The sequence below is a fragment of the Cavia porcellus genome, unplaced genomic scaffold (genome assembly GCF_034190915.1).
Source record: "Cavia porcellus strain 051 isolate PalLab524CR breed Dunkin Hartley unplaced genomic scaffold, mCavPor4.1 scaffold_2, whole genome shotgun sequence".
In the NCBI taxonomy this organism is placed as follows: Eukaryota; Metazoa; Chordata; class Mammalia; order Rodentia; family Caviidae; genus Cavia; species Cavia porcellus.
In genome coordinates, this window is record NW_026947485.1 from 20,570,469 (window position 1) to 20,597,927 (window position 27,459).

Genomic DNA, 27,459 nt, shown 5'->3' on the forward strand with positions numbered 1-27,459 from the left:
ATGATGTTCATTTCTATGTCCTCATGGAAAATAACCTGGTACCCTACAGGCCGCGTTCATTTAGAACGGGTCTATGGAATTCAATGGAAACCAGGGATAAAATATGGCTAAACAATTCAACTTGTTAACAGTCATTAATTAACAGTTGATGCATGGGTATATATAGGTAGATATTTTAAAACCTGTTTCAGAAACTAGGTTTTAGGTTTTTTAAGGAAAGGATAGAATAGGAGATCTTTTGAAATGTTACTGTTTATAATCCAGCAGGACAGTTTTTAATACCACCACCTCTTTTTCTGCCTAGCGCTATGGGTTTGAAACAATGTCAGATTCTTACCACAGAGCTTTCTCATCTGTTTCAGACATATGGGAATTGACATAAAATGTAATCCTTGTGCTTTTATTTTTTAGTATTAACAAACATAAAGTATTACTTGAGCACAACTTAACATTTTACAACACTTTAAGGCTTTGAAACTAGAAATCACCTCCCTTGGGAAAAATGTGGTAATATTCTTAACGACTGCTTCCAAATCTCGAGCCCAGTGAGTTAGCAGATTCTAAACTTGGCAAACTAATGCCTCCCATTCCTAGTGGGAAGTATTTTGGTTTTAACTTCCTTTGGAAAATCTCCCAAGCTTGAGGGGGAAATAAACATACTCCAAGAATCAAAGCTCCTTTTAGAATTTCAATTTTAAATTTTTTTTTTCGGGAACTCTGGCGCTGGCCCTTTAAATTTTTTTTTCTTCTTAATCAACATTTCATCCCTCTCTTGTTGGCTGCCAAGACCAGCCTTGTCCTGGACTCCCAGGGATCTGAAAAGTTTTGGCAGGCTGAGGAGGAAAATGGGCGGAGACACTCACAAAGAGGGTAAGTGTGAAATGATATTTCCACTTCCCAATATTCTTGGCCAGATTTGCTTTCTGTGTGGGAGGAGAACACTCTGGAATCATTTCAAGTACTCCACAGAGATTCATAGAGCTGGGCTTGTTGGGTTGGACTCATTAAATCAACAGATATGTAGCTTGCATTGGGAGCTTCAGTCCATACAGAAATCTCAATTCTCATCTTACTCTTAAAACACTTAGATTTAGTTTAGAGACAGAATTCTTGCTATTATAATGGCACTGTAACAAATAAACATAACTCCACACAATCTGTGATCAGTTATAGAGATATGATTAAGACAATAGAGAACTTAGAGAATGTTGGGATCTTTATAAACTTCATGGTACCAGGAGGGTGGTGATATCTTTCTAGATTTCTCTGGTAGGAAATTGAAGTGTAAGAATGAATCACAGAAGATGGATATTTAACTGGACTGTGACTAATTAATAGTGCTATTATCGTATGTGTGTAAAGTGCGTTATTTGCCTTGTATATATTCCTTCTAGTCTGACACTGAGCATGCAAAGTGGGTCTTTTTGTTGGGTTGGAAACTTCCAAAGAGCAGGGATGGAACTCTGCTTTTGTTCCCTAGATTGCTTTTGTATCCTTAGGCTCAGTACAGTACATAGCAAGCAGAAAGCATCTAATGATGCTTTTATGTGTTGATTATAGATGAGAAAGCTGAGATTACAAAGTTCAGTAACGGGGCCAAGGTCTCAGCGCTAGTTAGGGGCAGAGCTGGTATTACAGCTCAGAATACGTGAGTGATTTGAAGCTTAAATCCTCCTGGGATGTGACACCCTGAAGAGGTGGATATGATTTAATAGGGAAATTTCAAGCCCAGGCCAGGAAGGGAATTAAAAGCGAGGCGGGTCAAGGAGGGATACCTCTTAGACCAATTTAGTCATGCTGTTAAAGAAAAGCTAGAAAAACAAGGTGTGAGGTCAGAATCTAAAATTCTCTATAGTTTATTCAAACTTTTATTTTACTCTCAGTTTATAGAAAATAAGATTTTTTTTAAATTAAGGGAAACGTGATAAAAGCAGTGTTTTAAGATAATCCATGCAGCAGTTTATGTATGATGGAGGTCTCTATGGAAATGGGTCCTTTATCACACTAGTGGAAATTGAAAAAATGGGGGTAGGCAAGAGATAATTTAAAGGAAAGAATAGACATTCCTGATAAGATTTGGACATTTAAAAGGGGAAATTTCAAGACAAGTGTATTGTTGAGTGCTTGTGTAGCTGGGTAAATGGGGAAAGGCAGAATATTAATTCTTCTAACAGAATTTGGTTTCAACCCGTTACTACTGGAATCATGAATCCTTTATCCGATGGCGAGGAAGTTAGGTGTTTATGATGGCTACTAAAATTAGCAGTCAGGAACAGAGATAAGCAAAGACACAGAGGACATTACTGAAATGCGGGAGTGGGTGAGCAAAAGCGAGGAGTGATGGAATTACTTAAAAAAGAAGCCGAGTTTCTTCTCGTTGGCAAACATTCATGCTGAATTATAACACCAAGATACAAGTTTTAAGTGAAGTTTTACAGTGACGCAGTTATGTATCCCAAACATTATAATCTAGGATAGTGGTGGTGAACCCATAGAATGTGTGTTACCTGTTTTCCTCTTCAGACAAAAGATGCTAATGTTTGAGTAATTTTTATGCTTAAAACTAAAACTGCGACATTCAAGTTTAATTGCAGGGTCAGCGTTTTGTTATAACTAAGTGGGTTAGTCCGCTCACCTCTAAAAGGTTTGCCATCACTGACCTAGAGTACTGCCACCATCCTAAAGGCCGTTGTAACAGTCTCCCATCAGGCTGACCACTTTTCTGATTTCTTCCATCAGAGATGTTTCTGAGATCTCATTTAATTGAAATCAGGCAGTGTGTATTTCTGTATGTGTGGCTTCTTTTGCCCAATATTATGCATATGAAATGTATCTTTTCCAATTTGACCCAGTGGTTATTTCGAATATATTACTTAATGTTAGCAAAATTGGAAGTTTTCTAATACCTTTTCTGTTACTGATTTTAACTTAATACCATTGAAGCCAGACAGTAGTTTTTTATTTTATTTTATTTTTTTATCGGTATCGGGGATTGAACTCACAACCGCCTGCTTGCAAGGCAGGTGCTCATGCCACTGAGCTAAATCCACAGCCCCCAGACAGTACTCTTGATATTATTTCAATCCTTTGAAATTCATTGAGTCTTGCTGTACGGCCTAGCATATTTTCCATTTTAGGAAATGTTCCATTACACTGGGGAAGAATATGTATCTTGAATTGGGAGCGCAGTGTTGTGTAAACACCATTAGGTCAAGTTCACACCTCACAGTCTTCAGAAAGACCACAGGCACCTTTGATGTTTACTCCAGTGTTCGTTCTCTCAGTTACTGGGGGAAGTAGCCCGCATTTTGTCTCTATTATCGTGAATCTCTTTAGTTCTGCGAATGTTGTCTTTTTTCTTCATGGAGGTCTAGGTTTCTTATCAGTCGGTCATGTAAGATTTTTTTCCATATGCAATGTGTCTATCTTTAGTACTATTTTATTAAAATTGACCTTTTCTAATACTATTATAGTCATAGAAATCCTTTTGGCTGGCATTTTTGTGATAAAGCTTTCCTTTACCCTTTGATGCCGTTTTCTGTCTTTATACAGAGAGGAATCTGCTGAGCCCTGAGTCACTCAGAGTCGCATTTGAGGAAAGTAAAATTTAAAGACGAGAAACAGAGGTGGGGAGATTAATACCCGGAAACAGGGAAGCAGGGAAACTAAGAAAGAATTTCAAGCACCCCAGTCTGGTGCAGTTATAGTGGAGGCTCCTTGTCAAGTGCTGCAGGGAAAGGAGCAAATAGAGATTCATGGACGATCACTGTGCTCAGAAGTTAGGTTTAAGCAGTACTTACGGTTTTTAAAGTTAGAGTAGATTACATAAATCAAGCATGGAGAAGTATTAGTGGCAAGGAAATGAAAGCAGTAGATATATTTATAAAATGTATTTGTGGAACACTTTGCTCTTATTTTGTTTTTAGCAAAATATCTCAAGCTTGTAAAAAACACTTTACAAATTAAAATTTTACCATGGCCACATCGTTTGGCTTTTCCAGTAAGTCTGGTTCATCTGCCTTTTAATGGGTTCTTTTCTCATTTTTTTCCTAAGCTATTACTCTCTATTTCTGTACAGCAAAGCCCCCCCAGCCTTATAGACCAAGAGAAAGCAGTGCTTTTATGCCTTGAGCAGGGCAAACAGTCCCCCACCACTGTTCTGTGACCCTCAGAGTCAGAGCTGGGAGCTGAGCTGCTGGGGTGACACCTTGACTCCTCCTCTCCCTGAAGATACAACTGTCTTCTGCTTTGCTCCACAACACAAATTAGTTAAATGAATTCTGATTCAGCCTTCCAAAGCAGTTGTTTTCACTTACAAAGTGAAAAGAACAGAATGAACAAGCTTATGGCTGACCTGGAAAGACCTCCAGACAGTGTGGCATTAAACATGCGAGGCGCAGGCTGGAGGGGACTGAGCAGCACCCTTGCCCTGCCAGCTGGTTGTGTGCCAAGCTTTCCAGAGGAGGTTGCTCTCCTCTTCTGTCTTGCCCTCTCCTGAGAAATATACTCTAAGTGATTCAAAGATCTCTGTACATTTCTGGTGAGGAGAAGTCACTGGACTCCAATCATGTCCTCCTGTTCCATCATGTCCACCATGTCCATTCTGTTCCTTCTTTAGATAGAAAAAAATGCCAACTTTTTCTTGTGGTTCATCCTTTTGCAGCGTGGCTACATTTGGCAATTATTCTCAAAGCCGTGCCATCTTGTGCCTACCTTAGTGTGGCTGAAGTGTGTTGGGTGCGTACAAAATCCAGAAAGGAAAATTGGATAGATTCTTTGAGAAAGTCAAATGAGTCAGTTTTGAAACAGAGGAGACTTTATCTCAAACAGAAAGCAAAGAGGACCTCCTCAGAGTAAACATTTAAAGTATATGGGGTGTGGGGGTGAGGAAGTGTGTGTATGCGTTTATCTAGTCCTTAACATGTGCCCAGGACCACTGGCCACTCTGGAGTGACACTGGCCACTCTGTGATTGATACAGGAGTCGCTGTCTAAGGAAGACGTGGACAGTGCAGCACAGCTTGCCTGCCCTAACTGTGAGGACAGGGTAAGGTGGTGCTCTGCGTGTGTCTGGCACTGCTGTGGCACCAGAGCCACAGATCTGGGAATTCTGCAGAATCTGTTGCTTGCTTGTTGCATTTACTGCTGGTACAAGTACGGATCACAACCTTTGTTTCCCTTGTTGAAGCCACCAAGCAGCAGGATCTCCCTCCCTCTCTCCCTCCCTCCCTCTCTCTGTCTCTCTGTCTCTCTCTCTCTCTCTCTCTCTCTGTCTCTGTCTCTGTCTCTGTCTGTCTCTGTCTCTCTCTCTCTGTCTCCCAATATTGTCTCCCTGGCATCTTCACAGCCCTTTCACCTGCCCATCTGACCCTGTCACTTCTAACATTCAATCACTTAATGTCCCATTACACTTTAATAAGTGTTTATGACTCCAAGTTTTGAGTTTCTAAGGACTGCGCATGCTGCCACCCAACAGCAGCTAAGATCCTCTCTTCCCTGACTTCCCAAAGCCTGTCAAGTTGTTGATCATGAATCTTCTTTGCGTCTCTTTGTTCTCTATGCTTGCTGCTTTTGACATTTCCTACCTGGACTATGACCACCATCCTCTTACCTCCTGTCTCCTGCCCGTTCTGTCTGCCCAGTGTGCCTGCTGGGATGCTCTTCTGAAACACCCTGAAGTGAGCTGCTCCCTTCCAAGAAAAATCCCAGCAACCACCACCAGCCTTCGTGGTCCCTGACAGCCTCTGGGGAGACCCACACTCCTAGGCTCCCTCCGCACCAGGCGCCCTGGCCTTGGCCTCTTTCTGGTCTTAGATTTTGCTACCTCCCTTAACTGCTTCCCCTGAACGACCTGTGAGCTTTGCAGGGCCCGCGCCTTGCCCACCTGTCTGCCCATGTCTCCCCAGCTCATTAGAATTTCCATCCTCTTTCTTGCCCCACAATTCTTTTGCTCACTACCTTCTAGTCATTTTAAAAACTTGTCTCACTTTTCCCCTAGAAAACGTTCTTTCTTTGTTTTGTTAAACTAATTTTAAACTGAAAACACCGAATTATACATATTAGTGGGGCATTGTGCGATGTTTTGATACACCGCGTAATCAGGGTAAACATATCCACCGTGTCAAACCGCCTACCATGGAAGCGGTCACAATCCTTTTTCTAGCTTTCTGAGATACACAGAACACAGCTGCTGCCTCTGCCACTCCGCCGTGCAGTAGTGGAGAAGAACTTAACTCTATTTGACTCAGTACCCATTGATCAAACCGTCAGCGTCCTCCCTCCCTGTCCCCCTCCAAGCCTGGTAATCACCCTCTCCACTCTGAATTTCTCTGAGATCAAGTCTCGGTGAGGGAGCTCACACCATACTCTGTTTAGAAACCGTTTCTGAACACTGTGACCTCCAACTGCATCCTCAGGTTGGATTTGATGCGTTTCTGTTTCCACAGCATTGATGATTAGCTCTGCTTTAACACTTAGTACACTGTGCTTTAACTGCCGGTTTCTGAAAAGGTGTCATCTCTCACGTTTGTACCTTCAGGGAGCAGTGATGTATCTGGCCACCCTAGAAAGGACGTCTTCCCATCAGAGAGAATCCATGAGTGGTAGATTCATGGAGTGGAAATCTTGTGCCTTGAGACATTTTTTTTTTTTGTATTATTTTTTGGGACTAAAAGTAGATGAAGATTGAGAAGTCAAATTGCATTGTCCCTTAAATACTGGGACAGATCATACATGAATTTTATACAGGGGTATACATCATTTAATTTTACTACAGTATTTTGATTCCAAAATAACCAGAGCTGGCACTAACAGGTAGATTTCATCTAAAAATAAGCTTAACTCTCTTCCTTTACAAAATAGCTTTTTTTGTTTAGAAAACCATCCTTGATTAGTCAGTGGATATTTTAAAACTCTGCTGCATGATTTGTAAGGCTCCGAGTCTCTGAGTCTCTGTACAGTGCATGATTAATGTAAACTTGGGAAACTTCTCTTGCTTTGTTTTTCTTACTGGTCCAAATTTAAGTTGCTTTTAGTCACAAGATTTCTGTAAATACAAACTTATGTCAAAGAGGCTTGTATTTACTTTTTGATTCAACTCAGCATGTTTATTTAATCTGCAGTGATTCAGCTTACTGGCGGCCTTAGAACCGAGGAGTGTGTGTGTCCTCCTGGTGCCTGAGTACGCTCATGGCTTTGATCTGCACCGAAAAGGCTCAGAAAGGGAGCCTGTTCACCCTGCAGATTTCCCTGCAGAATTTCTTTTTCTTTTCTATTAGGAAAATACAGTTATTTGACTATAGGGTCACTCTCAGCTAATTTGGATTTTTCCAGACTTCTAGAGTTAAATTTTTTTTTTCATTTTGGGTGTTTTTTTTTGTGTGTGTGCTTTCAAATGGAAAAGGCAAGGTCACTCCCATCTATCATCAGTGGAAACCTGCATTGTTGATTTTCTTTCCCCTAGACATCCTGGAGGAACTACAAAAGAAGATGCTGACGTTAATCGGTGCAGGAGGTCCCAGAGCTCCAGGGTATGAAGAAATGATTATTTTAATGACTACATTCATTTCTCTGAAATGCAAACAAAGGGGACCCCAGTGTTGTTTCTTCCTTAGGGGAGACTCGGGTCTCTGGCCTCGCAGCTCTTCTCAGTGGTCTCCAGGTACTGTGGTCACCCCTCTTTTTTGAGGTCATGCTCTGGGGAACTCTTCACAACTTACACTCGCTGGAGCTACTTGTCCTCTTAAATCCCTGAATTCCTTGCTGCTGGGGGAGCCTGTCCCCGAGGCTAAGCTGGCGAGGCACTCACAGGGCGCTCAGCTCTGGCCATCACACGGGACAGGCTCCCTGCGTCTTAGGGAAAGTCTCCGGGAACCCGTGTGGAAAGCCACTCGAGGTGTCAACCCGCCTCATGATGAATGGCTGATGTTTAAATCATTACACTAAGCTATACATGGGCATTAATCTCCCTCAAAACACTCGTCCTCACTTTGAGCATGCTTGTCCCATCATTCTGGCTGCTTTCTGAAGCAGCTCTGGAAGTCCTCTTTCATGAGTGTCTATAGAAGGGGGAGGAGAGAGAGAGAGAGAGAGAGATTAATCAAGCTTTCTGAGCACATCTTTGCAAACCTTAGTGTAACCTGCCCAATGCTAGTTTGATTCATGTACCCAAACCCAGTAGTTGAAGATTGTATGTCCCAATTTAACTCCTTTATTTCCTTCTTTGCTTTTTTCCTCTTTTCTTCCCCCCCTTCATCCCGTTCTTTGTTCTCTCTTTTCCCTTCCATCTTTCTTTTCCTTGTTTTTCCTTATATTTTCATGTGTTGCAAGTCTACAAAGATTCCTTTCATCTGTAAACCAGTATGAGTTGAAAATATGCAGTGTGTTTCTAAGTATGTGCTTATCAGTTCAATTTGGCAATGGCCCCTGGCTTCTAATCCATCCTGCTACTAGCCAGGTGCTCTTTGCTTATTTGTTAAAGTGTGCAAGCTTTATTAGATACAGATGATCCTGCAGGTGAAGTGGGTATGAAACATTTCACTTCTATAAAAAGCTGTGCAGTGTCTATTGAGCAATTACCAAGTTCTGTGTAGATATGACATGAAGGAATTGGTTTCAACTTGATTTTAATCTCACCAGTTTCTCTGCTGGCTTTCCTTATCGCAGCACAGAAAGAACACAGAGTCACCTGACCGGAAATGTGGCTGCATGAGAGAGAGAGAGAGAGAGAGAGAGAGAGAGAGAGAGAGAGAGAGACAGAGAGACAGAGAGAGACACACAGAGAGAGAGACAGAGAGAAATAGAGAGGACTAAAGTGGGGCATAAATAGTCATTTTATAGAGTCATATTTTATAATGTTTTAAAGAAAATCAAAATTGCTTTAGGAAGCAGTTAATGAAGGCTGAGGAGAACTCTGAGTTCATAGCCAAACAGAGCTACATAGTGTTAGAAGACAGCCTGAATTATATAGCAAGACCCTATCTCAAAAAAACCTGAAAACAACAGTAACACCCTCAATAAACAAGACTCCAAAAACTAAAAACCAGTGAACAGTTAATGATGTCTCTGATATTCTTTTTTTTAAAAAAATATACCTTTGCTGAGTTATAAGAAGTAACTGAGAGTTCTCTGAGACTAATGAGTATCTGGGGATAATTAATCTGTAATTAATCATTTACCCTAAAATAGCAAGAGACACAAGAGGGAAGCAAAAGTTGAGGGCCAGCTCTGCACTAGGCATGTGCTAGCCTGCTTTCATGTCAAGTTTGATGCTAAAGAGAGAAGGCAGAAGCACTTTCAAAACCATAACTGTCAAAGGAAGCTGGAAATTGACAGTGACAATGTAGTTTCTACTATAGAGGAAATATGCAATAACTAGACACTGTGACTGATGATTATGAGTCTGCTGCACACATTCTGGGCTCAGGGACCCTCTGGGCTTTGTCACCTGACCCAGGATGCCAGATTCTTAGTGGGTCTTGTGCTCCAGTGAGCAAAGTCAAATACCAAGGGTAAAATAAATAACCAGATCCTTCATGATCTGAAAATCATTTACCCGTCTAGATGTAGATCCTTAAGTCTACAGTGTCAGTGAATCAAAATTCTTAAACACGGAACTCAGATCATCTGCATTTTAAACTTGTTCTCTGGAGGCTCTGGATACTCATTAGAATGTGAAGATTTTAGTTTTGGGGCGATTCTAAGGGAAAGGAACGGAAGGGAGGGAAAGGGAAGGGATGCTATTATATTTCAGTAACCCTTAGTGCGCCTTTGCAAATGATCTGTATTAGTTAGCACTACCGGCCAGGTAAGTTCAGAGCACGTTCAGTGGCAATAAATTTATTTTTGATCCACTGAAACTTTTTTTTGCAGTCGAAAGTCTGATTTCATGGTTTAAGCCATTACAGTTATGCGACAAACACACTCAATGCGTATCAAATCCTGGGACCTGAAGGTTGTACGTCCCAACGTAGCTTCTTTATGTCCTTTTCTTTTTTATTCCTTTTTCCCCTGCTCCACTCCGTCATCTTAGTTTTTGCTAACCCTGCTTTTTCATCCTGTCCTGCTCTTCCTTACAGCGCAGTGTTTCCATGTGGCCAGCAGAGGGCACTGTGCTGCAACAAGTCTGGACGTGGAACATCTAAAAGATAAATTGCTGATTAAATTCTAGGAAGACAGGCTGAAACGAGCCCATAAATGTTGTTACATACGTGAATGCTTACTGCATTTAATTATGGTGATTTACACGGACTTCTCATGGTCACATGGCTCATAAAACAAGCTTCATTTTAATAGCCGTACTTAGCGATGTCCCTTTCCTTTACGAGGATTTAATTCTCTTTTCAAACACTGAACTCCTGAACTCCTTTCCTCTTTTTAAATAAGATGTACTCAATGTAGGGTCTCATTGGATTTGGGATTTTCCCCGAAACTCCCGTTTTATTGGACTGTTCTACTGGGTAATTGTTTAGTTGAACTTGGGTAAACACGTGTTTTACCAGGAAAATTAGGTGGATAAACAAAATGTTCAAAAAAAGATGGAGCCAGTTAGCACTTTTTAGCAGAGACATAACACACAGAAACGTCTTCACGAATGGATGGGCTTTTCCTTAGAGATTTGATCCCAAATTAGAGTTCCTGGAATTTACAAGGGACAAAAGAGGCAGCTTTCCTAACTGAAACAAAACCACATTTGTTTGGGGAGCAGAGCAGATGGAGAGAGGAACCTCCACTACCTGCCCAGGATGACTGAGTCAGCCCTGCATCGGGCGGGCATTTGTAAGAGCAAAATTTTATCCTCACCTCATCGGGTCTCTTTTGAAGAAGGTGGGTGGCTGGACAAGGATTTCCAGAGCTGTGGGTAATTTTCTGGGAACTAGGTCAAAGCACACAGGTGCCCAACATTTTTATGCTGTGAAGCTTTTTGCAGTGCACGCTGTGGACATTGATGTATTGAACGGACCAAAAGTTCAACAATTGTTCTGGTTTTAAGTTTATCAATAAAGTATTCTTTTGTAGAACTTAGATTACAATTACAATTTTTTATGGAGTATAAGTGACAAAATCTTATTTTTGTGGTGTACAACCTCATGTTTTGTGATATCTATGCCTTGTGAAATGCTGGTTGCATCAAGCTAATCTGACATGTCTATCACCTCACACACAACAACTCTCAATTTCCTTTACTTTCCACACATATTATGATAGCACAAACAAACAAACAAAAACCCTCTTAACCAAGAAAATAAATGTGCTCCCAGAGACAGAATAAAAGAGTTGAGTGAACATCGCTCTAGATACTTGATATGACCACACACAAGCTAGCAATACCATGTATTGTGTTTTATAACCTTCTGTTTCACTTGATGGAGTGGAAACCTTTATAAACTAATGATGACATCATGTCCTCTTCATGATGTCACCTCTCCGCACCCTCCCTTGTATCTCTTTCTTCTGGTAATAGTCTCTCTTCTTCTGTTGTGTCGTCTGTTTTAGATTCTGCACACTGGGGATCAGCGTTGTTTTAAGGAGCACATAACATCCCATAATTTTCCCCTATTTCTTGTTTTTGGCCAACCAAAAACAGATTCCTGTTTTGAGTGTCATCTCTGACCTGACTTCACTTCCTGTCTTCTGCTTCTTCTCTACAGTTCAGGCCTTAATTAACTGATGGTTTATATTAATACGATTCAAGGTGTGGTTCGGTTAACACAGAATCAAAAGATGTGTTTGTTTCTTTTTGAAAAGCTCCCTAACATAACCAAAACATGAGATGTGCACTAATATCTTCCTTCATCACTTTTTACCCCGACTTTCCTAATTTTTGTTCAGTTTGAATTCTGACAAGCTGCAGAAACTTAAAAATCGTGAGAATGAATCCCACATCTAAAGCTAAGAATTTCTTGCCTCCCTCAATGATGCAGTGACATTATATAGGTCTGTCACTTCACACTTTGAGCTCATGTGCATCCTGGATTTTTCAGAGTTGCCTGGGGAGTGGTAATAGGGTGTCTTCTAGGAAAAGAGGGGTCGCATTCCAGGACACTATCTGTTATCCCACTCATTTTGCTCCTGGCCTTCTCTAGATTTCTATCTGCTTTGTCTCCAAGGCCCTTTCTATTTATTGTTACAGTATCTGTCATCACTGACAACCTCCTTGTTTCTCGGTCTGACATAGCTACTCGGGTTCTTGGGAGATTAATTTAGCATGAAGTTGGGATGTTAAGATGCAATTAGACAGGTAGAAATTAGTAAGTGTTAATGAACCAAGACTTTTGTCTCTATTCATGGAGGGGACTTTCAGGGGAAAAAAATAGTCAAATGATATGGCCTACACTGTGTGTAACGAATAATTTTTGGAGTTATTTGTAGATTGCTGCCTTAGACCATGTGATTTAGCCTGGCCTACGCCAGGGCAGAGAGAGAGAGAGAGAGAGACAGAGAGAGAGAGAGAGACAGAGAGACAGAGAGAGAGACAGAGAGACAGAGAGAGAGACAGAGAGAGACAGAGAGAGAGACAGAGAGAGAGAATATCTCACAAATGTTCAGTATTGCAGCTCTGAGATAGTGCTGTGGGGATGCATTTTCTGAAGGGTCTTTAAATATTTCAGTATCTTTACAAGCATATTTAAACAATTTTTGGCTTTTCTTCAAAAAATAAAGCTGTATTTTGAACAGAAATTTGAACACAGTAAAGTATTAAAAAATAAATAATTGAACCCTAAATGATAACAATCAAAGAAAATCCACAGCATTTTTCATGAAACACTGAAAAGTAGCAAGATATAAATAGATAAATGATTACTTAAAAAATGTACCCAAAACCTACCACCTTGAGTTCCACCACTACTAACATCAAACAAAACTTTTTCCAGACATTATAAATATATATAATGAAATCTGTGGATCTATCTATGTTGGCTAGTGGCAAAAACGTGACTTTGAAAATGCCATCATATGATAATGCTGTTTTAAAATAGTGAGTTTTCATTGAATCTTATTTCAGTGTAGTAGAAGGAAACAATTGCATTCTAGACCCGACAGGGGGCCACGCTGAGCTGCTGCTGTCTCTGCAGGGTGAGCCCCATCAGCTAGGCGGGCAGGCAGCGTCCCAGCACTGCAAACCAGTGACCAGGTGAGAGCGACGGTCGGAGTGGACAGAATTGATTATTTCTTCTCTCGGTTGCCTCTCAAAGTGGAAGGCAATCAATACAAATGGAATAAAAAGCTAGAGAGGAGTGGTATCTTTATCCATCCTCCTCCTCAAGTATTTGACATTTTTCTGGCCAGTGCCTAAATCCAGGAAGCGTCCAGAACGCTGTAATTTTCCTCAGAGGATGATGATAGTAGAGTCATTCGATTGACATTTCAACATTAAAGATAACCATGAATTACATATCAACAAGGAGGAATCTGATTCCATCCTAAGGTGTGATTTCATCTGTGTAGGTCCTTGGAGAGAGGGTAAAACATTAGATATTCCAGGCAGTCCCTGAAGTCTTGCAGACACCTGCCTCCCAGGTGATCTCCCAAAATAGAGAGATGCTATAACTCTCCAGTTATAGCAGCTGGATGCAGAAATCAAAGACACAAGCCATGTGGCCATAAGATCTCGTGTCCTTCCACGCTTGCTCAAGATGCCAAGTCTTAGCAATTTAGCATCGGCTGTATCGTGAGGATTTTTCTGAGGAGCATAAGATTTCTATGACAATAGCTAGGAAATCTTGAGTGAGATCATCACTTTGATCTTCTATTTTCCAAAATTAGCAAGAGGTCTTCCAATTCAGAAAGAAAAAAACGAATAAAAATATCTTTTCAGAAAAAAGACTGATGAGATCAATCTTAGAAAAGTAACTGATTCTAATAACAGTGTTGGTAAATGCATTACATTCAGAGTTTCATGAACACAGGATTCAGCTGTGAGGAAATGTCATGGGTGAGAAGAATAGCATGATCTTCGGGAGGGAGGCTAACGCCTTAATTGTGCTGTGTTGATGATTGCATAAGTGATGCAGTAATTCTGCTGAACAATGGGTACACTGTCTGCTTGTAATAAGGAAGTAAACAGTTTCCACTGTTGCCCCCTGGAGTTCCCTAAGCCCTTAAAAAACTCATGGGGACATTAGGCTTTATAACTATCCAGAGAGTTAGATTCCTCTGCTTCAGGGTGAGATGGAGGGGAAGCTAAACAGAAGAGAACCCGCCACAGAGTGATGGCTCATTCCCCTCCTGTGGCGGGTTTGCTTGCATCCTCCTTGGCTTTCGTATAATTGGGGAATCAGATGCTGAAATCTGGGCAAAGTCACAATCTCTATTCAATTTTCAATTGTGTAACAAAGAACAGTGGATGAAAGCTTAGTGAGGGACCAGATAGTGCTCAAAAGCAACCCTATTTAAAGATGAGGAGAAGTGATTTCATCCTTGTGGGTTTTAAGGTTGGTTAGTGGGGTTAGAACTTGTTTCTCCCCACTCCTAAGCCTTTTCCTGCTGATTGACTGGATTGCTATGAAGTGTTTCCACATTCAGGGCTGGACCCCATCTGGTGCAGTCCCCTTGGGATGTCTTAGGACTGATCCTTCAGGGGGTTCTTTGCCCCGATTTGTGTGATTTCTCCCCCTTACCTGTATGCAGATCAGAATTCAGCTAAGGATTCAGAAGAGATACGCTGTACGTCAGCCAATGCGGCTCTTAGAAAAGGCAAATCTGAAGAAAGAGTACCTGGTAAAAATGTTGCTGCACATAGTTAGGAGTGCGGGGACCAGGCGTAATAGCTCAGTATCCTCAAAAGTCACTTATCATGTGGTAATCTTAATATAATCTGCTTAATAATTCAGCAAATTATCTCTTTCTTAGCATTTGTTCTAATTTAATAAGGCCCTAAATTACTAGGGAGATCAGATCACATGTTGGTTAACCTTGATGTTAACCATGATAAAGATGTTTTGTGCTTATTTTCTATCTGAAATATATAATTACTTTAGAAAGAAAACTACCTCCTTCTCCTCTTTACAAGTTAATACAGTCTTTCTTGTTGTTTTAAATGTTAAACTTAAGTTCTCTTTGTTTTATAAAACCTATGCAAAATATCATCACTAATGATCACATATATATTTGAATTTTTACTACATTTATTGCTATTATTATCCAATTATGTACTTCAATGGTTATTCTCTTGCAAGTTTCTTCACTGGAAAGTCCCTATATTTTTCTTCTTTCATATTTTTTTCTCTTCCCTTTACCCTACTGATAAGTTGAGAATAGATGCTTGGTAAGTACTTTGTTATCTTGAAATTAATTCTGTGTCTTTAAAACTAAATATAGTGCTGGGGATGTAAGTTAGTGGTAGAGCTCTTGCCTTATATGCGTAAGAGTTTGATCCCCAGCATCACAGAAAGGAAAAAAACACAATTAAGTATAACCCCCTTTCATCTTTCTAAATGCAACTACCATAATCCAATTAATAGTTCAGAAAAAAAAGGAAAATATTGCTTGTGAAGGGCCACACAAGAAGTTAGATATGAAATTAAAATTGGACCTTAGAGTCTCAAACTCAATGCTAAATTCAAAGCAAAAAGCCACACAACCCCATCTATATAATTAGATTAAGAAAGCATTCGTAAAGCAAAGCTGCTTTGTCCAGAAGGAGAGTCTGCGACTGTGTGTTTTTGTAGAAAGTAAAGACTATGAGTCTCATTAAAATGTCCCCGGCCCCAGTGTGCTGGAGATACCAGCCGTGTAAACATTCTTGAAGGGGAACGTGTACTCTGGAGAGAAATCCCTGCCTTGGATGGAAGTCCCTTTGGCTCTGCAGTGGTTGGTTGTTTTGTTTTGTTTTGTGTGGACAGCTGAGAGTCATTTCCTCATCTTTATTCCAAACGAAGTCGGACACTCCCTGTTCATTTTTGAAAAGTAATCTGTGTGAGAGGGAGCTGGCATGTTTACCCAGTGGGCTCGGGGCCAGGCGCAGGCCGCCCACTTTTGTTCGTCCTTCCCATCCCTGTTTCCCAATCACCGCTGCTCTGAGATGGCCAGATAGGAAAAGTTGCCAGTCGGGATGCCAGAACTTCAAAGGGATCTATCACAAGTGCACACAAAGGCTTGTCTGTTCAGCGCTTGGACTTGGACGGAGACGCCAGTGGCTCCCAGGCAGACCCAGGCTCTGAGATTTGTCTTCGCTTGACTTTGCCTGTGCCATGTGGCTGATGTGTCCTCCCATCGTGCCCTGGCTCCGCTCGAGCGGGCAAGACCTTTAGCCTCAGAACTTGCTGCCAGTTTGAAATGGACAGCTAAGGTCATCGCTGCTTCTGGAATTAACAAAGGGATAGAATTTTTCAAGATGAATTCTATTTCCTACAATACAGATATGCTGGGCCATATAGATTTGAGAGATAAACATGGTAACTATTTGAGAGTCCAAGTTTTATGTGTCATAAAGATCAGTATCCCTCCCAAAAAGCAATATTCCCCTAAACATTGCAAGTAAACCATAAATTCTGGTTCGAATCCTTGAGAGTCTGCTCTTAATATTAATTTCTTTGGTAGGAACTTTAAGGATTTAAACAGTGCTAGGCGGATGGTGTTAAGATGTTAGCAGCTGTTTCATGCTGGTGGGAATGTTTCTGAGTTGTTTCAAAACACAGATTTTTGAGGACAAGTATGGTGGGGTTGGAAGATGAGAAAGGACAATTATGGAAGGGAGAAAAATCAACCTGAAGGCTGAAAGGGTAATGGACCTTATCTTAAAGGTAGGCCCAAGATTCGGTGTGGCTGCCAGAATGCGTGTGTGTTTACATTTTTCTAAGGTAAAAACATGTAGATCTATTTCCTTAAAACATTTTAAATGTGTAATCTGAGCCTGCTAACTGTGGGCAGATCTTGTTGACTTGTTCATTTTCAAGATCTGAAACTTTTATCCCATTGAATCGAAACTCCATTTCCCCTGATGTCCAACCCCAGCAACGACCATCCTGCTCTCTGCTTCCAGGAGTGTGACTGTCTGAGAAACCTCAGGTGTAAACACTGTCATGCAGTGTTTGTCCTCCTGTGATTGGTTCATGTTCCTCAGGAGGAAATCTGAGACATGGTACTTGAGAAGGCAATCAGTCTCTGGCTCAGGCACAGAGAGGCTGAACCCCTGAGTTTCAGTGTCTCTATGAATTGCACTTTGGGGACCATATTTACCTCCTTGTTTCTAAGAAAGTCACTTTCTGTCTTTTACCCAAACTATTTCTGGTCCCACAGAGTGATGGTAGATGGCAGATGAGGGTGAAAAGGGGTTTTTTGACTTATGAGATTTTAGGTGATTTTGGTGACTTTGAGTACACTTTTCTGGAAACAGAACTAATATTTACTGTCTGTTTTATCTATCAAGAATGGTGAAAGGCCTGAGATTTTGTCCTAGTAATCTACACGAAACTCTGAAGTTAACCCGTACCAGCTTCATGGATGCTGGAAGAAGCCAGGTAACACCTGGACCAGAAAGAGAAAGCTGCATTGTCCACAGGAAGGAGTGTAGCTGCGGGTCAGCATGTGTGTTGGTTTCTTAAAGTCCCATTCCCTGAGGGTGCCAGGAGAGGACCAGAGAATAAGGATGAAGATTGCATTATGGGAGACAAACCTCAAAGTTAAACAAAATATTTTATAATGGGCAAATAAAAGGCCAGCCCTTGTTCTGAAGAGAGATACTATCTTTAGCATTTTTGCAGTATGCCTGATCTTTGTTCCAATGGGATCCCTTGCATATTTGTTTTTAGAAGGGTTTTTTTTTTAATGTGAAAGAAAAGTAAACCACTCTCTTGTTTTAAGACTATGTTTATTGGAATCTTTTGTTTATGCACTGCCAGACTGAACCCTAATGAATGCAGAATTTGGCACCTGGAGGCAGACTGCAGTGACATAACAAACCATGCCCTGGCTAGCGGTGGAGACGGGCTTGCAGAGGGAGTATTCAAATAGTCTCATCACGGGATAGGTAGATATCAGGAAGTCTCGTCATCCACTGTCCTTTGGAAGAAAAATCACACATGGATTGGAGCTGAAGCACTCATAGAAGTGGTAGGAAACGTCAGAATGTTGGTGTGTGCTGGATATTTCTTGACATTTTCAGCAACATCCTATAGGAATAGAAGGTGAGCTCAGACTCCAGGAAGTCAGAGTTCAAGCAGAGACAGGAAATGGCTCTTTTCTCAGGTTCTTTCTGTCAGCAGCCCCTAGAATAAACTGGCAGTAAGTCCTGTATTTCAGGTGCTGGAGCTGAGGAAATCGCCTTTCCTATAGCTTCAGCTAGAGGCGTTGTAAGTGATGGGTGTAAGATCCTCGTCAGGTGGGGAGAAGTGTGTGGGCCCAAGCTTCTTATCAAGGCTTCATACAGATTGCAGGAACTAGACTGAAAATATAAGATTAGGTTTCTCATTTTTTCATTTCAGTCTGTCTTTTTGAAATGGTGTCTACCCATTTGAGAGTGTGGGCAACAGGTAAAGAAGGCAAGACAGTAAATAAAAAATGAAAGTTACCAGGCTGGAAATGTAAACAGAGACAGCATCTTGGTTATTTGTATATAGAACTAATTGGGAACAAATAATTAGAAATACTAAGATCTGAGGAATGAAATTTGCAAGAGACAGCAGATTTGGTCTCCAGCCCTGTGACAGTGCAAGCCCTTTGGTGAACCTTGGATTCCAGGTGGCAGTGGCTGTGAAAGCTGTAATGACCCCGATCCCCCAACACACCTTCCGGGACTCGGTTCAGCACACATGGAGAGACCTCCCAGCAGAAAGGCCAGGGCACAACAAATGAATGAGAGTGTTTTTCTAGAAAGTAGAGCCAGAGGATTTAGGGGTCAACAAGGGAACTTACCCCCGTACCAGGGCTGGGCATCTTTTCAGCTCTGCTGGGCTGGATTTGCAAATGCTTTTGCAGGCTTGCCATTATTCCCTTTTCTGTGTGGGAGCTTTTATTACACTCAGCACTGAGTCTTTTCTTGCCAGAGTGCATCAAGTGTCTTGGAGGAAGGATTTTCTTTGTTTGTGTGCTACCAGGCTCTGAAGACCTGATGGAAAGGACTGTACAACCCAAGACAGCCTGGACAGGGAGTCAGATGCACCTAACTGGGGACCGTGCGGGCTGCCTGCCCTGGAGAGGAAATGCACACACAGGGACTCAAGTATCCACAAACACGGCCCGTGGCGGAGGACACTAATTGCTCACCCAAATGCATTTTTCTTCCTTTTTCAGTTATAAGATCCTAAATTAATTTTGAGAATCTGTCCCCTCAGCAAAGGATCATACATTTCAGTCTCCCTGGTAGCCTTGTGCAGAAGCGTGACGAGGTTCTGGCAAGCGAGCTGCAGAAATGGCCGGCAGATGCCGTTTGGGGAGGTTGAGGATGAGACTCCTCCCTCCAGAAGGGAATAAGAGATCACAGAAGGCAGAGCAGAGATGAGGTCCTGGAACTGCTAAATCAGCCCGGGACTACAGAATCCATACTTCTTTCATTTTGTGTTCAAACCATTGTTATTTTTTTTTCATATGCCATTGAACTTAATTTTGGTAATTGTCAAACTCTACAAATATGAGGATATTATTAACATTGTAAGTCAAGAATTCTGTCAGAGTGGATGTTCAGTGTTTTTAATAGAAGCAAAGTAATTTTTTATTCATTAAAGATAATCTTGACAAAGGGTGAGAGTGTGTGTATTCCGATATGACCTACGCTGCTAAACCTTGACCAAGCCTGCAAGCCTTCCATTCATGCGGGCACAGTGCCCGCCATATGCACATGACCATAGAGGGCCTTTGCTGTCTCATGTTGGTGGCACACTCGTAGACTGAATTATTTGACACTATCTCTTGCAACACCCCTAATGGGGCCAAGGCGGGAAACTAACCAAATGCAGTCTGAGTGTTGGGCAGCCTAGTGACCTATGATTGGCATAACCTGCCATGGTATGAAAGGAGGAGCTGGGTCATTTGGCACCTTTCTGTCAACTGTCTGAACTATGAAAATAAGACAGGTATCAGCTAGCAGTGAGAGAGAAAGCTAAGGTCGGCGGAAGTCAGAGTCACGTGATGATGGCCATGGGAGCGGAGAGGAGGGAAACTATGAATGAGCAGAAGCCCAGGAGAGCAAAGGAAACAGGGCCAAAGACGAGGCTGCACCGCGGGAAGGACGGACAGGACAGCCAGAGTGTTGTGGACTGCAGGGATGCTTGAGCTCTTGATGCTGAGGTCTCTGAGGCCTTTGCACGACTAGTTGAACCCATCTGTGCAAGGTAAACTGAGTTCAGGGGTTCCCCCCTCCTTTCCCTGCCGCCCTCCCCTCTGCACTCCTACAACAGCACATTACCCAACTCTCTTTCTCTTGTCTGAGAGCCTAATTAGAGCACATGTGATATAAATAAATATTTTCATACTTAATTGCCCAAACACTAATATTTTCATATTGCTATAAGTAATTTTAAGATACTTCAAACCTGTTTAATTTTGAAAAGGGCCAAATTGAGAGAATTTGTCACATTAAAACCACTGTCACAGAAGACAGTTAAAATGAAGTTATATAGAAGAGAAAAATCATTGTAGCAAGATCCTAAAGGGAAATGGGAGTTTAATGAGGAAATTAGGAATTCACTGGCTATTTCAGGCTGGTGATGAGCACTTTATGTGTGTTATGACCCTCACCACCCTCATATTTATAACCTTACCAGCAGATGATCTTCTTACCCTCACTGTGCAGATAAAACTCTGAGACCAAGAGGTTTATACTTTGGCCAGGGCTTTTGAAATGTAGATCTGGGAATTTGATCTATGTCTGATCTTAATCTATATTTTTAATCACTATGCATACTGAGTGTCTACTTACCTTGAGGCTTTCCAGTCATGCTTCCCAACTGATTCACAAAGCTGAACTCTGGGTTTTGTTTGTGGTCTTTTTGAGACAGGGTCTCACAATGCAGTTCATATGCTGACCTTGGATTCACTTTGTAGCCCAGGCTGGTCTTGAACTTGCAAGGATACTCCTGCCTCAGCCTCCCAAATTCTGGGATTACAGGCATGCACCACTATGTCTGGCTCCATAGAGCTAAACTCTGGTAAAGTGCAGACAGATAATGTTGTCAGAACTGTCCATTGGTCAAGATGTTGATCCAGCAGCCATGATCATGGGGAACCCAAGGAGATAGATATCCAGGATCTGGACCTGAGTGGCCAATTGTGGGAACTGTTATGAAATCCTGTAGGAAAGAGGCAAATGGGCCTCCTCTCTGCCCAGCTAGTTTATTTTTAAAAAATTAGAGAAAGAATTAGAGAATTTTCTCTCCACACTCCATTCATTAGCTCCTAGGGATCTAGGGTAGAATTGAAACTCTGGTCACCAGGAGAGGTGGTACTGTTGTTCTAGGCACCAGTATATGCCCCTGACTTCAGGTACATTAGTAAAGTTGTTCACCTCTGTTCTTCATCTGCAAGAGGCGATTTCATTGAGAAACGATGTCACATGTGTAAAACTATTCTAAACATTAACTGATTTAATGCAGTAAAGCCCTTGAGCTAGTACCTGGCAGATAGAAGGAGCTCAATAGATATCGGTGGTTGCCACGATTACAGTTGTCTTTCTCCGCCTCCAGTGGCAGAACCAGGGGGCAGAGTTTCAGTGGATGCTGGCAGGGGTGTGCAGTAGGTGAGTGGGATCCACAGCATTCTCTTTCTCCCTCAGACTGGAACAGCTGATACCATTAGTGAATCGAGACCCGTCTCACTTGGCTCAGGTGCTTTTCCTCATCCCTCAATAAGAAGAGCAACTAACATCGCCTGTATATTCAGTGCATGCCAAGCACTTTAAGCACTTCTCACAAAACATGACCTCTACAACCGTCTTGCAAGTTAGGCACTATGAGTAAGAAAACATTGGAATTGTTTTAAAGTTGCAATTCAGTTAGACTGTGTTTCAGTTCTGTGAAATCCAAGGAGATTCTGCCTTTTTAAAAAAAATAAACTAGCTGCACAGAAAGGTGGCAGTACCGATGGTGGTACAAACATATCTCAGGATGAAAATCTGAATGAAATACAAGATCTTGCACAGGCCCACAAGACCCAGGTAGCACGAAAATATTGGTGTTTGCTGAAAGTGTGATGCCTGGGTTAACGGGGACCATTTCCTTCCTCCTCAAACTGTTTTATTTGGGCTTTCATTTAACTACTCAACCACAAAAGTCAAGTCAGCTTGAAAGATACGGGATTCCTAGAATGAATATGACCAGCAGAGACAATGTAAATACCTCAAATACATCAAATGTGTCCTCTTAGTTTTAATCTGTGGTGAATCAGTTTAAGCTGAGATTGGTTGGGTTCACTCACATTTCTGGGGCTGACGTTCTCTCCAAGGACCAGGTAGACTTGCTCTGTTTCTTGCATGTCTTGACCACAGCAGGCAGACCCAAGCATGTGCTGATGCTACGTACAAGTGCGACAGACAGCAGGACCAATCACACAAGCACTTTTCAAATGCTGTTGTAACACCAGGGGTCCTTTCATTGGCTAAAGTCAGTCATGTGGCCAATTTACAAGGATGGAAGGTAGACGAAATCCTAACTCTTTAATGAGAGAAATTTCTGGACACAGTAGACAGTAATGAATTAAAATCATCACTGTAATCTCTACAGGTATCTTTTTAAAAAAGAGAAATTATACCATCAAAAGATCATTTTTAAAATTTAGCTTTTATTTTAACTAAAATATATATAAAAGAGTCAAATGATTTGGTATGACCAATCCAGTTCCTCAATAAATGTCGCTCTGTATCTTTTGTTGTTAATTTCCACAGCTCATAGAAATTCTTATTTGCTACATTACTACAGTTTGGGGATTGGGAAGAACCGGGGATTGATCCCAGGGCCTTTACATTGAGTTACATTTACACACATTCCAACACATTGTCCTGTAAAAACATTTTGTTTTTGTCTTTTTGAGACTAGGTCTCATTATGTGGTTCAGGCTGGCCTTGGGCTCACTTTGTAGCCCAGGCTGGTCTCGAACTTGTCACAATCTGCCTGCCTCAGCCTTCCAAGTGCTGGGGTTATAGGAGTGCACCATGAAGCCTGGCTGTAAAACCATTTTTTAAAACAAGATCTCACTAGGTCACTGAGTTGCCCAGGCATGGCTCAAATTTACGATCCTTCTGCCTCAGTCTCCCAGAGCTCGGGACTGCAGGTATATACCATTATATCTCGCTGGTTACTTCTGACTTTTCAGTGTTAGGTATTGCCTATTGACTATACTAGGGAAGATAAAATTCACTTCTTTTTGGTGTCTTTTCTCCACTCCTCTCCAGGTACAGGCACACATCCTTTGCTCTGACCTTTTATATGTTATTTTATTATTTTGTTTATGTTTCTGTATTTAGCTTGTTGAGACAATGTAAAAATTACTTTAGTAGTTTAATAAAAGCAGATACTTGATCCATAAAGTATAATTATTTTTCCACTGATACATTTTATTGTCTCTGAAGCTAATTATCATCTTATTTTTCTTGCCTATTCCTGTTAAAATTCAACTCTCTTATTTGATAGTGAGTCCCTCACTATGCCCAGATATACTGGACTTTCCTGTATACTTCCATAGGGATCACTTCCTCCAACTGGCTTGACTCTGTCTGGTGTTATTCCTGAATCAGTGACTCCTGGATGCATATCTACCTCACGCTCCAGTTGATGGGATGCATCCTTCCCTAAAAACAGTAGTTAGGAATCGTATGAATGCCCTAAATATTTGATTACATACTATTGTGAGTATAAAGAGTAGGTTAACCTCGTGAAAATAAACTAAGAGAAGTAGGTGCAGAAGATTAACAAAAGCAGAAATTTATGATTATCTTTGTCTTTTGTGTACTTCAAAATGAACTCGGCTTTGACTAATACCTGTATCATTTTTCTTATTTATGGGACAAAATACCCAATACTCACAAGTTAAAGGAGAGGTTTATTTTGTTTGTAGAAGTTCAGTTCATAGTTGGTACCTCCAAGTGAGAGAGGCATACAGAGGAGAGACAGTCCATGGCACAGCAGACAGGAAGTAACAAGCCATCAAGGGTGGAAGAGGGATGTATACCCTCTGGGCTCTACCCACAGTGCCCCACCCCTTCCCAGGCTTCATCTTCCAACGTCACACTCAGTTATAACCCCGTCAGGGTGCTAATCCAGTGTCACACACCATGACCCAGAATCAACCACTCAGGACCCAGTCACTCCTCACAGCCCCACTTACGAGTGAGCACATGAGGCTCTGGGGGTCGGGGGGATTTAGATAAAAGCCATAACATCTAGTGAAATTGTTCAAAGATGAGAATTTAGAAAAATTGTAAGATGAGTCTTCTTCCCCATACCTATATTTATATATTTAAATGTTTCTATTTTTGTCATGCCATTTGAAGGTAAGTGACTGGTATTGTGAAATTCACACTTAAATATCTCTGCATGTAGCTCCTAAGAATGACAATATTTTACAACAAAAGCGCGTATCTCAGAACTTGATCTAGAATCAAGTCCGTATTCAAAATTTTACTAAAATTCTTTTTATTTTTTTCTTTTTCAAAGCATAAACAACAGTATTTAATCTAGGTTTATGCAATGGAATTAATTTTGTGTATTTATGGTTTTTTTTTAAATCTAAGAAAAAAATCACTAAAATATTTTAAGCTTACCTGCAGCCGAATTAACTGTTTTTGGGTATAGTTCTGTTAGTTTTAATACACATGTTTGTATGTGTAGTCATCACCATCATTCATGTACAGGACAGATGTATCACCTCAAAATATTTTCTCAAGTTGCCCTTTTATGGTAGTAACTTTTTTCTTGAGCTTGTAATCCCTGATCACCATTGAATCTGACAACTGTCTCTGCTCTATGTACTATGTACTGCAGTTTGTTTTTCTACAGAATGCCAAATAAATGTAATCACACAGTTCATAAACTTTCAAAACAGACTTCCTTCATTTCCTATAATTCATTTATACTTTGTTCATGTTTTGGGATGTATCAACCATTCATTCCTAACCAGGCATGGTGATGCACTCAGAGTCCCAGCAATCTGGAAGGCTGAGGCAAAAGGATACAAACTCAAGCTTTGCTTGGACAAAGTAGTGACTTAAAGAGACCTTGTTGCAAAATTAAAAATAAAGAAGCTTTGGGGATAGAGCATGGTGCAAGAATCCTGACTTCAGTTTCAAGATAGGGAAATATTAGTTTGTTCCTTTAAAAATATTTCATTGTATAGATATACCACACAATTTTTCTGTCTGTGTCCTCACCGAAGAACATGTGGAGTGTTTCTATTAATTCTGAACTGTTAATGTAAAGAAGTGCTTATGTGAACATAAGTTTTTACTTCTCTAGAGCAAATACCTTGATGTGGCTTGCTAGGTGATGTGGTAAGCACATGTTTAGTGTTTTAAGAATCTAAGTAGTGTACAATTTGGGGCCCCCATCAGCAATAACTGAGAGTTCCCTTGCTTAGCTCTTGCTTTCAGTTTGAATTTCCTAATAACCAGAGATGTCAAACATTTTTTCATAAGTATATTTGCTGTCTCTACCTCTTACAGAGTGTCTGTTAAGGTCCTTTGATACATTTTGATTGAGTGTTTTGGTGAGAAATTGTTGTATTTTGAACATTTTTATACCAAATAAGTGTCCTTTAGACTTGTTATCTGTAAATATTTTCTTTTTGTGGTTTGTCATTTTATTTTTCTAATAGGACATATCCGTAAACTAATGTTTTAATTTTGATGAGTCCAATTTATTAATTGTTTAGATTGTGATTCTAGTATCCAAAAACACTTGGTCTAACTGGCAATCATGAAGAGTTCCTCTTGCAATTTCATTCTGACTTAACTTTTTATTTATCTAGCTTGTTAGTCTTAAATCACAGCATCTGACTGCCTCTTCTAAATATACAACAATCGATGATTATATTTTTTCCCTTTTCTCTTTCTATTCCCCCAAATAAAGTCTTCATACTTTTTCAGACCATATCATGTTGTATTCTTTCACTGTTTTCCAATGTCATTTTATTCATAGATCTCCAGCTGGATATATTTGATGTTCATTACTGGCACTTATTTTCTGATTTTTTGTTTTTTCTAATGACTTGTGAATATGTATTTTGGTCTACTCTGTTTCAGGGTGACTAACAAGGGGGAGAAACCATGACTTTATATTGGAGGAAAAAATTATGAATGGAATGGAACGGGATGGGATAGAACACGCTGCTTGATATGTTTATTGAGTGAATGAATGCAGTGGCCTAAATGAAAATTAAACCCAAGCTGGATATTAAACTTCATCAATAAGAGCCTTTGCTGAGGCTAATAGTACCTAGCTGTTTAGGGAATAGGAAAATAGAAAGCGTAATGAACAGAGATGAGATTAAAAACAAAAAAACAGAAACTATTGGCTATCACCTCTTCCACAAAACAGCAAAGATGAGGTTTCTGTTGTGCGTAGGACCAGGCAGCTGCACAAATATGATTAGTTAACTCAGTTGGTCTTTTAACCTTTTCACTGTGTGGCAAGAAGAACAGACTCTTACAGATTTTATTCTCTGCGATGCAACTGAATGTATGTGAGTTTTTCTTCCTTTCTTCTCTACTTTAATCCAACCCCCCCTATAGGGGGAGCTAAGGGGTGTCAGTACATTAGATGTAATAAATTCACTGTTCACTGAATACAGAATCATTATGTTTATACTGGAAATATCACAAAACCATCAGTAAATGTTTGTTGAACAGATGCGTAGATGTCTGGGATTTGATCTTTTCCCTGCTTTTTTTTTAGTGATTCAGCATTATTGAGAAGTAACCACAGGGGTCAGGTCAGTAAGAATGGCCAGGACAGGCCCAGATGTCAATCAGGGCCACTGCTACATCTGGGATCCCAGGCTCAGAAAAGTTGCCCAATGTCCTGAGACTAGAAAAAGGCGCCGGGGGGGGGGGGGGCGGGCGGGGGGAGACACTTCTCAAAAACAATGCCAAAAGCTATTTCCTAATAATTTCTTTTTTTTGCAGATGTCAGAGTGAATGGAGCAAGCACATAGGAACAGCGGAAGCACGTGCCTTGTTCTAGCAATGCCAAAAGCAGAATCTGTGATAAAATCACTTCCTATCTGTCTGTCTGTCTATCATCTATATTTCTCTTTTGAGAACTAAAAGGGAACTAAAACTCCCATCGACATCGTCCTCATCCTCTGCTTTCTATCCCGCTATCTTCATAATCTCTCAGGCACTTCAAAACAGAAGGGTAGTTAGAAAAAGGAAAAGAAATCTATCCATCAAAGGGCAGAGGATGCGACTCAGTAGCATGTCCTGGAAATGCTGGCCTTGTTTGCTCTGAGTATGTGATGGTGCTTTAGGACCTACAACATGAGGGAACTTAAATTACATCTCTCAAAACATTCTTGCCTACTAAAGTGAATAAACTAT

At 40.8% G+C, this 27,459-nt stretch overlaps 1 long non-coding RNA gene across 1 annotated transcript; it reads left to right on the top strand.

Annotated features, from left to right (window-relative positions):
- Nucleotides 1-584: 584 nt before the first annotated feature.
- LOC106027700 (uncharacterized) lies at nt 585-27,459 on the top strand. Its single transcript, XR_001201281.3, has 3 exons — nt 585-870; nt 7,462-7,528; nt 27,046-27,459. It is a non-coding gene; the product is annotated as an uncharacterized LOC106027700 (long non-coding RNA).